Consider the following 13626-nt stretch of genomic DNA (forward strand, 5'->3'; position numbering starts at 1 on the left):
TCAGCACCTGTAACACTGTAAGGTCAAAAAGAAAGTCTAATTATACGGGACACAAGAACACTTTATATAAAGTGTATCTGCCACTAAAACTGCTGTGTATTTTTCAGCATAAAGTAGAATTTTCTATTAATTGTTAGTCAGTAGAATTCTCTCTGTGGTGAATCAGATGGTAGAATGCTCCGAGTGTTGTGAACCAGATGGTAGAATGCTCCGAGTATTGTGTATCAGATGGCAGAATGCTCCGAGTGTTGTGTATCAGATGGCAGAATGCTCCGAGTGTTGTGTATCAGATGGCAGAATGCTTCGAGTGTTCTGTATCAGATCATAGAATGCTCCGAGTGTTGTGTATCAGATGGCAGAATGCTCCGAGTGTTGTGTATCAGATGGTAGAATGCTCCGAGTGTTGTGAACCAGATGGTAGAATGCTCCGAGTGTTGTGTATCAGATGGCAGAATGCTCCGAGTGTTGTGTATCAGATGGCAGAATGCTCCGAGTGTTATGTATCAGATCATAGAATGCTCCGGGTGTTCTGTATCAGATCATAGAATGCTCCGAGTATTGTGAACCAGATGGTAGAATGCTCCGAGTGTTGTGTATCTGATGGCAGAATGCTCTGAGTGTTATGTATCAGATGGCAGAATGCTTCGAGTGTTCTGTATCAGATCATAGAATGCTCCGGGTGTTGTGTATCAGATCATAGAATGCTCCGGGTGTTGTGTATCAGATCATAGAAATGCTCCGAGTGTTATGGATCAGATGGTAGAATTCTCTGTGTGTAGTGAATCAGATGGTAGAATGCTCTGTAAGTAGTGTTGAGCAGACCCGGATCCACAAAATCCGGATCTGCATGGTTTGAGAGCCCGATCCGAGTCCGACCAGTACCCGGGATTCGGGGTGCACGATCCGGATCCGTGTTTTTTTTTTGTTTGTTTTTCTCTCTCTCTCTCTGTCTCTCTCTCTCTTGTCCCGGATCCGGCTCCCCATTGATTTACATGGACGCGGATTCTGGATCGGATCCGGACTTCTGCTGCAACCCGATCCGGATCCGCCGGACCCGGATTATAACCGATCCGCTCAACTCTATCTGTAAGTTCTGAATCGGATGGTAGAATGCTCCGGGTGTTGTGTATCAGATGGTAGAATGCTCTGTGTGCAGTGAATAAGATGGTAGAATACTCCAAGTGTTGTGAATCACATGGTAGAATGCTCCGACTGTTGTGTATAAGATGGTAGAATGCTCTGTGTGCAGTGAATAAGATGATAGAATGCTCTCTAAGTTCTGAATCAGAGGGTATAATGCTCTGGGTGTTGTGTATCAGATGGTAGAATGCTCTGTGTGCAGTGAATAAGATGGTAGAATACTCCAAGTGTTGTGAATCAGATGGTGCAATGCTCTGTGTTGTGAATCAGATGGTGGAATGCTGCGAGAGTTGTTAGACCCACTTTGCCACATGGCCGGGCTTACCTTGGAGAGGTGTAACTAAGCGACTATCTGGTTCTTTATTAGAGCCACTGATGGTGAGGTTAGGCTACTGCTGTAATTCGGATTAAAGTTACCTGACAGGACAGCAGATACAGACAGGTCGTCTGGCACAGGTCAAATGACTGGTACAGACTAGAAGGCTGATAGAGACTGGACACTGACACCGACATGACAGCTGATAAGAGACTGGATGGCTGATACAGACTGGACATCTGGCAAAGGCAGGATAGATGGTACAGAAACAGGTATACAAGACAGTTGCTAGTTCAAGATCTCAGGATTGGGTTCACAAAACAGGTTCTGGTTTCAGGAACACAGGTTCAGGTATACAGGACGAGCACTGGACAACTGAGAACTGTACAGGCAATCTGAAAATACATGTTGCTAAGGCACCTCCCTATGGGAGAGGATACCTTAAGTATCTAGTGTTTCCCTGCCAAAGGCTAGAAAAACCTCCGTAATAAGCACGCCGACCTTTTAAAACATGGGGAGCGTGTTCACAGGAGACCTGCACGGCGTGCACAGTCCATGGAAGAAGGAAGCCGTGGCAGGAGGAGAGTCCAAAACAGGGCGGCCAGGATGGTGAGCACATTGGAGTCCCTGCCGGGAGGAGGGTGAGGAAGTTTGAAGGGACGTCATCATTACAGTACTTCCTCTATTAGGCCCTCCCTAGAAAGCATTAATGTTCTCTCTGGGCTCCCACAATCTCTCTTCAGGACCAAAACCTTGCCAAACTATAAAGAATAAGATATTCCCTCTAACTTTCTTCATGGCCAGGATGGTTTTCACCCCAAAGATGTCCTCCAAGCTGACAAGTGAAAGCAAGACACTAGGGCTCTTACAATAGAGACTCAAGACGCCAGGCTTCAGGAGAGACACGTGGAAAGAGTTGAGGATATGTAACAAGGCTTGAAGCTTCAACTTGTAGGCATTGCATTAATATCTCTGAACACTTCGAAAACTCTAATGTAGTGACCACCCAATTTGTAGGAAGGTACCTTGAGATGGATGTACCTCGATGAAAGAGATACCTTGTTTCCAGGCTGAAAACTAGGTGGGTCCAAGTGCCTCTTATCCCAGTAACTTTTCGTCCGTTCGGATGACTTTACCAGTGTGGCTTTGGTGTCCTTTCAGATTTTGGAGAAACTCTTGGTGAGAGCATTGGCCACAGGGATGCCAAAAGTAGCAGTAAACAGAATATGGGGCTGTTTACCATACACAACAAAAAACAGAGAACTTGCTGAGGTCTCACTCACATGGTTGTTATACGAGAACGCTGACCAAAAGCTTAACCCAATGGCTGTGGTGAGAATTGACAAAGTGCCACAGGAAGATAGTCAAGATTAGTGATAGGCGATCCCCCTGATGGTTGGAATCGGGGAGACTCATTTGTAAAGATCAAGATCGGGATCGAGATAACACGATCTTGCGTCCGATCACCGATCTTGGACTTTACAGTTAAAGAATGCTCGCCGGTACTCGCCCGAGCATCTCGGTACTCAAGATACTCGGCGAGATGCTCGGGCACATACTCAGCTCCCCCTCCCTTCATGTTGACACTGTTTACAGAGTCAGCCCACATGCAGGGATTGGCTACCACACACTGTAATGCCACAGCCGGTGGCTCTGGGAATCAGGTGATGCAATAGTAACCCGCTCGTTAGCTTACTATGGCAGCGGTGAAGTCACCGCTTACCCACCAGCAGTCTATGCTCACTCATTGAGTGATTAGATAGCACCAGGAGCAGAAGCGTCTTCCTCCCCCCTTGCTTTCTGATATAGCAGAACTAGATCGGTTGAAGAAGACAGAAGACCAGGATCGTGGAGGGGTGTGAGCGAGCGGTTGTATATACAGTATGCACCAGGTCACAGCGAGCGGTTCTGTATATATTGTATGCACCAGGTCACAGCGGGCGGTTCTGTATATATTGTATGCACCAGGTCACAGCGGGCGGTTCTGTATATTTTGTATGCACCAGGTCACAGCGAGCGGTTCTGTATATATTGTATGCACCAGGTCACAGCGGGCGGTTCTGTATATTTTGTATGCACCAGGTCACAGTGGGCGGTTCTGTATATTTTGTATGCACCAGGTCACAGCAAGCGGTTCTGTATATTTTGTATGCACCAGGTCACAGCGGGCGGTTCTGTATATATTGTATGCACCAGGTCACAGCGGGCGGTTCTGTATATTTTGTATGCACCAGGTCACAGCGAGCGGTTCTGTATATATTGTATGCACCAGGTCACAGCGGGCGGTTCTGTATATTTTGTATGCACCAGGTCACAGTGGGCGGTTCTGTATATTTTGTATGCACCAGGTCACAGCGAGCGGTTCTGTATATATTGTATGCACCAGGTCACAGCGAGCGGTTCTGTATATTTTGTATGCACCAGGTCACAGCGAGCGGTTCTGTATATATTGTATGCACCAGGTCACAGCGGGCGGTTCGGTATATATTGTATGCACCAGGTCACAGCGAGCGGTTCTGTATATTTTGTATGCACCAGGTCACAGCGAGCGGTTCTGTATATATTGTATGCACCAGGTCACAGCGGGCGGTTCGGTATATATTGTATGCACCAGGTCACAGCGAGCGGTTCTGTATATTTTGTATGCACCAGGTCACAGTCGGCGGTTCTGTATATTTTGTATGCACCAGGTCACAGCGGGCGGTTCTGTATATTTTGTATGCACCAGGTCACAGCGGGCGGTTCGGTATATATTGTATGCACCAGGCCACAGTGAGCGGTGCACACGGTGAATGTTGCTGGCAGGTGTCTCGCAGGTCGCAGTGAGCGGTGCACACGGTGAATGTTGCTGGCAGGTGTCTCGCAGGTCGCAGTGAGCGGTGCACACGGTGAATGTTGCTGGCAGGTGTCTCGCAGGTCGCAGTGAGCGGTGCACACGGTGAATGTTGCTGGCAGGTGTCTCGCAGGTCGCAGTGAGCGGTGCACACGGTGAATGTTGCTGGCAGGTGTCTCGCAGGTCGCAGTTAGCGGTGCACACGGTGAATGTTGCTGGCAGGTGTCTCGCAGGTCGCAGTGAGCGGTGCACACGGTGAATGTTGCTGGCAGGTGTCTCGCAGGTCGCAGTGAGCGGTGCACACGGTGAATGTTGCTGGCAGGTGTCTCGCAGGTCGCAGTGAGCGGTGCACACGGTGAATGTTGCTGGCAGGTGTCTCGCAGGTCGCAGTGAGCGGTGCACACGGTGAATGTTGCTGGCAGGTGTCTCGCAGGTCGCAGTGAGCGGTGCACACGGTGAATGTTGCTGGCAGGTGTCTCGCAGGTCGCAGTTAGCGGTGCACACGGTGAATGTTGCTGGCAGGTGTCTCGCAGGTCGCAGTGAGCGGTGCACACGGTGAATGTTGCTGGCAGGTGTCTCGCAGGTCGCAGTGAGCGGTGCACACGGTGAATGTTGCTGGCAGGTGTCTCGCAGGTCGCAGTTAGCGGTGCACACGGTGAATGTTGCTGGCAGGTGTCTCGCAGGTCGCAGCGAGTGGTGCACACGGTGAATGTTGCTGGCAGGTGTCTCGCAGGTCGCAGTTAGCGGTGCACACGGTGAATGTTGCTGGCAGGTGTCTCGCAGGTCGCAGTGAGCGGTGCACACGTTGAATGTTGCTGGCAGGTGTCTCGCAGGTCGCAGTGAGCGGTGCACACGGTGAATGTTGCTGGCAGGTGTCTCGTAGGTCGCAGTGAGCGGTGCACACGGTGAATGTTGCTGGCAGGTGCCTCGAAGGTCACAGTGAGCGGTGCACACGGTGAATGTTGCTGACAGGTGTCTCGCAGGTCGCAGTGAGTGGTGCACACGGTGAATGTTGCTGGCAGGTGTCTCGCAGGTCGCAGTTAGCGGTGCACACGGTGAATGTTGCTGGCAGGTGTCTCGCAGGTCGCAGTGAGCGGTGCACACGGTGAATGTTGCTGACAGGTGTCTCGCAGGTCGAAGCGAGTGGTGCACACGGTGAATGTTGCTGGCAGGTGTCTGCCAGGTCACAGCGGGCGTTTCGGTATATATTGTATGCACCAGGTCACAGCGGGCGGTTCTATTGCCCACAGGAATTAAAATAAAATGTTTTCTTCTCTCTTAGGTACCCACTAGTCCAGGAAAAAAAAATCACTTAAATAGGCCACGATTCCCGGGAGCTCCATTCATTTGAATATGAGCTGCCGAGGAATGAACATCAAAATGGAAAAAAACGAGCTCAGAGCAGTCATCAATTACTTCTGCTTGAAAAAAATGACTACCAAAGACATACACAGCGACTCGGTGGAAACATTGGGGGACTCTTCTCCTCCATATTCCACAGTTGCACGCTGGGCCAAGGAATTTAAACTGGGAAGAACATCGACGGAAGATGAACATCGCGAAGGACGCCCATCCACGTCCCTCAATGAAGAAAACATGAAAAAAGTTGAAGTTGTATTGGCAGATGGAAGAGTGACTATCAGGCATGTAGCTGAGGTCACAGGGATCTCATGTGGCAGTATTCAAAGAATCCTTGCAAAAGAATTGCATATGAGAAAGGTCTCCACACGTTGGGTGCCAAAAATGTTAACCGACGAGCAAAAGAAGAAATGAGTTGACATTTCAATAGCAAATCTCCAAAAGTTCCAAGCAGACAAGGAGAATTTTTTGTCACGTTTTTTGACCATGGATGAGACTTGGATCCACCACTTTGATCCCGAAACTAAACAACAATCGATGACATGGAAACGAGCAGACGAACCGACGCCGAAGAAATTCAAAGTGTCAAGCTCAGCAGGGAAGGTTATGGAGTCCGTTTTTTGGGACGCTGAAGGAATTATTATGGTGGAATATTTGGAGAAGGCAGCCACTATTACGGGCTCCTACTACGCAGAACAAATAAGAAAATTGCGGGAGGCTATCAAGGAGAAAAAGCGCGGCAAACTTCGGGCTGGAGTGCTGTTTCACCAAGATAACGTGCCGCCTCACAAAGCTGCAGTTGCCATGGCAACCATTCAAGAAGCGGGCTTTGAACTGGTGGAACACCCCCCCTATTCACCAGATCTAGCCCCCAGTGACTTCTCTCTCTTTCCTCGCCTCAAGGAACAAATCCGAGGCAAGAAATTTGACGACAATATTGGGGATTTTTTTTGAGGGTCAAGATCAAGAATTTTTTTCGAAGGGAATTCTAAGTTTAGAAAAGATATGGACTAAATGTATAGACTTGTTAGGAGACTATGTAGAAAAATATATATATTTTTTAATATATTCATTGTGTTTATTATTGATTATCATTACTTTTGGATCGCCCCTCGTATTGTATGCACCAGGCCACAGTGAGCGGTGCACATGGTGAATGCTGCTGGCAAGTGTCTCGCAGGTCGCAGCAAGCGGTGCACACGGTGAATGTTGCTGGCAGGTGTCTCGCAGGTCGCAGTGAGCGGTGCATACGGTGAATGTTGCTGGCAGGTGTCTCGCCGGCCTCTTTCGGCTGTGAGGATAGATTTTCTTCTGCTTTGTGTCAGCTCATAAATTATAAATTGTTTGCTATTGTTCGGTGTTCGGGGCAGATGATTATGCGCAGCTTTCAGGATGGTGGAGGACACGGACACACTGAGGAGAGAGCGGCACTGGAAGGTCACCCATCCATGGTGTCATTGTGCAGAGCACTCACTACTTGGCACGTAAGATCACACAGGCCTCAACTGCGGAAATGAGAAGCCAGGAACACAGACACTATTGTGGAGACTGGTAACGAAAAAGTAATTAACTACCCCCTCTCCTGGCACCCGGGAGCTCGCATTGTCTCAGTATTTATGAGGCTGGCACCATGGCTTGACAACGCGCAATGGCCACATCCTGACGTCAGTCCCCGAGCGCTGCCTGATGACGAGAGCTGAAGAATGATTGCTGCTCCAGACTCGTGAATAGTTTCTACACACAGCCCACATCAGGGACTCATAGTGGCTTCATCCTCCGCTCCATCCACCGGCAGCATGAATCAGAGCCCAGCTGAAAGGCGCCGCTCCAGGTAACAGGTCTCCACCATGTGTTCACATACCCACAGACCGGTCAATCACCTGAAGTCTCGTCCCCACCCATGGTCTCCAGCCAGCTTTTCAAATGTGTTTCAGAGTAGTCCAGCCAATCTCCGACTCTAATGGTGTCACGCTCCCCGTGTCCCAGCACCATTCCTTACCCACTGATCCAGTCCACGTGTTCACCAGTCATGGCTGCCGCTCCCGCTCATGCTCCCCAGAGTCCTGTTCCTGGTCTCAGGAGTCTGATTCTGACTAATGTTCTGTATAGGACCGGGCCGCGCCCACTCACCTGGTCTTATAGCCCCAGCACTGCTGCAACAGGAAATGACCTGAGGCTGTGCTGAGTATATAAGACTGGCCCCGCCCATGTGGGCGGGGCCTGATCATCGTTTGTATTTCTATGCCTTGTCTTGTGAGCTAGGTGCTCAGGTCTTTGTTCCTGTTTCCTATTACTGCCTTAAAGTACGCTGTGACCTTAGTGACCTGGTCCTGTCTTTGCTTCCTGATACCTGCACCCGTTCCTGCCACGTTAGTGCTCCAGCTACCGTGTACCCTGCCCTCCAGGTGGGGTAATCGGTCCAGTGGATCCACCTCTTGGGCCTACCAGTCCTCCCTGGCCCTCACAGTATGATCAGGCCATGGATCCCGCTGGAGCACAGGCCATGGATCCCGCTGAGACACAGAATTCAGAGCTGGCTGAGCTGCGCCAGGAGCTGGCACAACAGCGTGAAACCCTGAACAGGATGCTGAAATTCTTGGCGTCCGTGGACCACCGGTTATAAACACGCTGCAGACCGCCGCCTCGTCCACGCAGCAACCAGTCTCCAGGTCTGAACCAGTTTCCTCCACGGCCTTGCAACTTCGCCTCGCTGCTCCGCCTCGCTACGCAGGGGATCCCAAGTCCTGCCGTGGTTTCCTGAACCAGTGCTCCCTGCACTTCCAGTTGCTCCCGCACTTGTTTGTCTCAGACCCGGCCAAGGTGGCGTTCCTGATGTCACACCTGGAAGGCGAAGCCCTGGCCTGGATTAACCCCCTGTGGGAAAATGAGGACCCGATGATCACCGACATCCAGGAGTTCCTGCAAGCCTTCAGGGGCACCTTCGACGAACCCGGACGAACTACCGCAGTGACCTCTACGCTCCTCCGGCTACGCCAAGGGACCCTTACCAATACGCCATCCAGTTCCGCACGCTCGCCTCTGAGCTGGGCTGGAACAATGAGGCCTTGACGGCAGCCTTTTGGGAAGGTCTCTCTGGCCGCATCAAAGACGAACTAGCCGGCCGTGACGTTCCAGAAACCTTGGACGCTTTGATTTCCCTGGCCACCTGGATTGACCTCCGTTTTCAGAAGCGTACCAAAGAGATAGTCCGGGAGAAGCGACCACCTCGCCACATCTTGCCCCCATAGAGATCTACTGCTCCCTCGTCCCTGCCTTTCCGCGACTTATCGCCAGAACCCATGCAAGTGGACCGTCTGACCCAAGCCAAGCAACGCCGTGCAGAACGGCTCGCCCGGGGCCTGTGCTTCTATTGCGGAGACGGTTCACATATGCTCCGTTCTTGCCCGGAGAAACCAGGTAGACCCCAGGTCCAAGGGATGGTGGGACCGCCACCCTTGCCACCGAAATCCCTTTAATTCCAGTTAAACAGACTGTCCGGGTGACAACAGAGGGGACCCGGTTTTCAGCTGAGGCCCACATCAATTCTGGGGCAGGAGGCAACTTTATCCACCAGGCCACGGTAGACAAATACCAGGTCCCTGTCACCCCGCTGAAGAAGCCTCTCTGGTTCGCCTCTGTAGACGGCAAACTGCTCTACGAACCTGTCCGGTATACCACCGAGCCCGTGAACCTCCAGGTTGGTACTTCGCATACGGAGACCATCGCCTTCTATGTGATCCCGAGGATGGCCCCTGAGCTCCTGTTGGGCCTGCCCTAGCTGAAACTCCATGACCCTGTTATTAGTTGGCGCTCTGGCGCGATTACCCGCTGGAGTCCCTTGTGCCACGAAACCTGCTTGCAGCCTGTTCCTCAGCCTCTGGCACTTGACTCAGTCAAGCTGCAGGATCCTGAAGAAGAGACGACGCTATCCAGTGTCGTTCCATCATCCCCAGTCTCTGAGACCTTGATTCCACCATCTTCTGGAGATGAGACTTTGACTCCACCGGCTGCCCAGGATGAGACATTGTCTGATACCCGGTCCGAGACGCCTGATCCGGTCGTCCAAGATTCCAGTCCTGCTTCTGACTGTCCTTCCCTTTCCGTTGCCTCCCTTGCCGCTGACATGGGTTCCCCGATACGGGACATAGTGGCCATGAAAACGGTCCGGGGTAAGCAGTCCTTCCTGGTCGATTGCGGTCCTGAGGCCCGGTCCTGGTTGTCCCGGAAGTACGTTGCTGCCTCTCTTCGGTGCGCCTTCATGTCTCGGCCGAGGAGAGGGGGGCTTCAAGGGGGGGGTACTGTCACTCTCCCCGTGTCCCAGCACCACTCCTTACCCACTGATCCAGTCCACGTGTCCACCAGTCATGGCTGTCGCTCCCGCTCATGCTCCCCAGAGTCCTGTTCCTGGTCTCAGGAGTCTTATTCTGACTAATGTTCTGTATAGGACCGGGCCGCGCCCACTCACCTGGTCTTATAGCCCCAGCACTGCTGCAGCAGGAAATGACCTGAGGCTGTGCTGAGTATATAAGACTGGCCTTTCCATGTGGGCGGGGCCTGATCATCGTTTGTGTTTCTATGCCTTGTCTTGTGAGCTAGGTGCTCAGGTCTTTGTTCTTGTTTCCTAATACTTCCTTAAAGTACGCTGTGACCTTAGTTACCTGGTCCTGTCTTTGCTTCCTGATACCTGCACCCGTTCCTGCCACGTTAGTGCTCCAGCTACCGTGTACCCTGCCCTCCAGGTGGGGTGCTCGGTCCAGTGGATCCACCTCCTGGGCCTACCAGTCCTCCCTGGCCCTCACACTTGGCCGTGCATTAATCTACACACAGGTTTGTGGAAACTCCTGGTTTGTAGCTCCATCCCAACCTTCATATTAGGACATAGTCCCTCAGGATTGGAACTGTACGAGGACGCAGACAGTATGTGACCAACGAGCAAAATGAGGTGTAACCTTTCCATCACTGTGTCACATTCCCCTTTTTAAACACAATTTAGCTCCATGTTTCTGGTACCCCAGAACCTTTCTGCCCTGACGGAGGGGCACACGTCCTAAAGGAGCAATATAGCGGGCAGTCTTACACTCCGCTGCTGACACCGCCTGTTTCTTCTGTTAAACTTAATGCAAACCAATCAGACTTCATAAGAGTGATGGGTTGCAGCGGCAGGCGGGATAAGTGTTAACATAGGAAGATATGAGCGGCATGGCATCTCAGTTGTTAGCACTGCAGTCTTGTGGTGGCTCAGTAGTTAGCACTGCAGTCTTGAGGTGGCTCAGTGGTTAGCACTGCAGTCTTCTGGTGGCTCAGTGGTTAGCACTGCAGTCTTCTGGTGGCTCAGTGGTTAGCACTGCAGTCTTGCAGCCTTTGGGGTCCTGGGTTCAATTCCCACAAAGGACAACATCTGCAAGGAGTTTGTATGTTCTCCCCGTGTTTGTTCGGATTTCCTCCCACACTCCAAAGACTGATAGGGACCTTAGATTGTGAGCCCCAATGGGGACAGTGATTCCAATGTATGTAAAGCGCTGCGTAATTAATAGCGCTATATAAATGAATAAATATTATTTTATTAATTTTCAATCTAAACCACATTTAAAGGGATATTCCCATCTCCAAGTTCCTCTCCCATTATGTAGTAGGTGTAATAATAATAACAATAATAATACTAAATTTAGTATAGTTCTTCTGATTAACCATGTCTCTTACCTCATGTAATGCCGGGGTAGTGGTGGGATGATCAAACTGCAGGCCAGCAAACGCAGGACGCCAGACACCATGTAATGCCGGGGTAGTGATGGGATGATCGGACTGCAGGCCAGCAAACGCAGGAGGCCAGACACCATGTAATGCCGGGGTAGTGGTGGGATGATCGGACTGCAGGCCAGCAAACGCAGGAGGCCAGACACTATGTAATGCCGGGGTAGTGATGGGATGATCGGACTGCAGGCCAGCAAATGCAGGACGCCAGACACTATGTAATGCCGAGGTAGTGATGGAATGATCGGACTGCAGGCCAACAAACGCAGGAGGCCAGACACTATGTAATGCCGGGGTAGTGATAGGATGATCGGACTGCAGGCCAGCAAATGCAGGAGGCCAGACACCATGTAATGCCGGGGTAGTGGTGGGATGATCGGACTGCAGGCCAGCAAATGCAGGACGCCAGACACTATGTAATGCCGAGGTAGTGATGGGATGATCGGACTGCAGGCCAACAAACGCAGGAGGCCAGACACTATGTAATGCCGGGGTAGTGATAGGATGATCGGACTGCAGGCCAGCAAACGCAGGAGGCCAGACACCATGTAATGCCGGGGTAGTGATAGGATGATCGGACTGCAGGCCAGCAAACGCAGGAGGCCAGACACCATGTAATGCCGGGGTAGTGATGAGATGATCGGACTGCAGGCCAGCAAACGCAGGAGGCCAGACACCATGTAATGCCGGGGTAGTGATGGGATGATCGGACTGCAGGCCAGCAAACGCAGGAGGCCAGACACCATGTAATGCCGGGGTAGTGATAGGATGATCGGACTGCAGGCCAGCAAATGCAGGACGCCAGACACTATGTAATGCCGGGGTAGTGATGGGATGATCGGACTGCAGGCCAGCAAACGCAGGACGCCAGACACTATGTAATGCCGGGGTAGTGGTGGGATGATCAAACTGCAGGCCAGCAAACGCAGGACGCCAGACACTATGTAATGCCGGGGTAGTGGTGGGATGATGGGACTGCAGGCCAGCAAACGCAGGAGGCCAGACACCATGTAATGCCGGGGTAGTGGTGGGATGATCAGACTGCAGGCCAGCAAACGCAGGACGCAAGACACCATGTAATGCCGGGGTAGTGATGGGATGATGGGACTGCAGGCCAGCAAACGCAGGAGGCCAGACACTATGTAATGCCGGGGTAGTGATGGGATGATGGGACTGCAGGCCAGCAAACGCAGGAGGCCAGACACCATGTAATGCCGGGGTAGTGATGGGATGATGGGACTGCAGGCCAGCAAACGCAGGAGGCCAGACACCATGTAATGCCGGGGTAGTGATGGGATGATGGGACTGCAGGCCAGCAAACGCAGGAGGCCAGACACTATGTAATGCCGGGGTAGTGATGGGATGATCGGACTGCAGGCCAGCAAACGCAGGAGGCCAGACACTATGTAATGCCGGGGTAGTGATGAGATGATCGGACTGCAGGCCAGCAAACGCAGGACGCCAGACACTATGTAATTCCGGGGTAGTGATGGGATGATCGGACTGCAGGCCAGCAAACGCAGGAGGCCAGACACCATGTAATGCCGGGGTAGAGGTGGGATGATCAGACTGCAGGCCAGCAAACGCAGGAGGCCAGACACCATGTAATGCCGGGGTAGTGATGGGATGATCGGACTGCAGGCCAGCAAATGCAGGACGCCAGACACTATGTAATGCCGGGGTAGTGATGGGATGATCGGACTGCAGGCCAGCAAATGCAGGACGCCAGACACTATGTAATGCCGGGGTAGTGGTGGGATGATCAGACTGCAGGCCAGCAAATGCAGGACGCCAGACACTATGTAATGCCGGGGTAGTGATGGGATGATCGGACTGCAGGCCAGCAAACGCAGGAGGCCAGACACCATGTAATGCCGGGGTAGTGGTGGGATGATCAAACTGCAGGCCAGCAAACGCAGGACGCCAGACACTATGTAATGCCGGGGTAGTGGTGGGATGATGGGACTGCAGGCCAGCAAACGCAGGAGGCCAGACACCATGTAATGCCGGGGTAGTGGTGGGATGATCAGACTGCAGGCCAGCAAACGCAGGAGGCCAGACACTATGTAATGCCGGGGTAGTGATGAGATGATCGGACTGCAGGCCAGCAAACGCAGGACGCCAGACACTATGTAATTCCGGGGTAGTGATGGGATGATCGGACTGCAGGCCAGCAAACGCAGGAGGCCAGACACCATGTAATGCCGGGGTAGAGGTGGGATGATCA

The sequence above is a fragment of the Anomaloglossus baeobatrachus genome, chromosome 7, assembly GCF_048569485.1.
Source record: "Anomaloglossus baeobatrachus isolate aAnoBae1 chromosome 7, aAnoBae1.hap1, whole genome shotgun sequence".
NCBI classification, from domain to species: Eukaryota; Metazoa; Chordata; class Amphibia; order Anura; family Aromobatidae; genus Anomaloglossus; species Anomaloglossus baeobatrachus.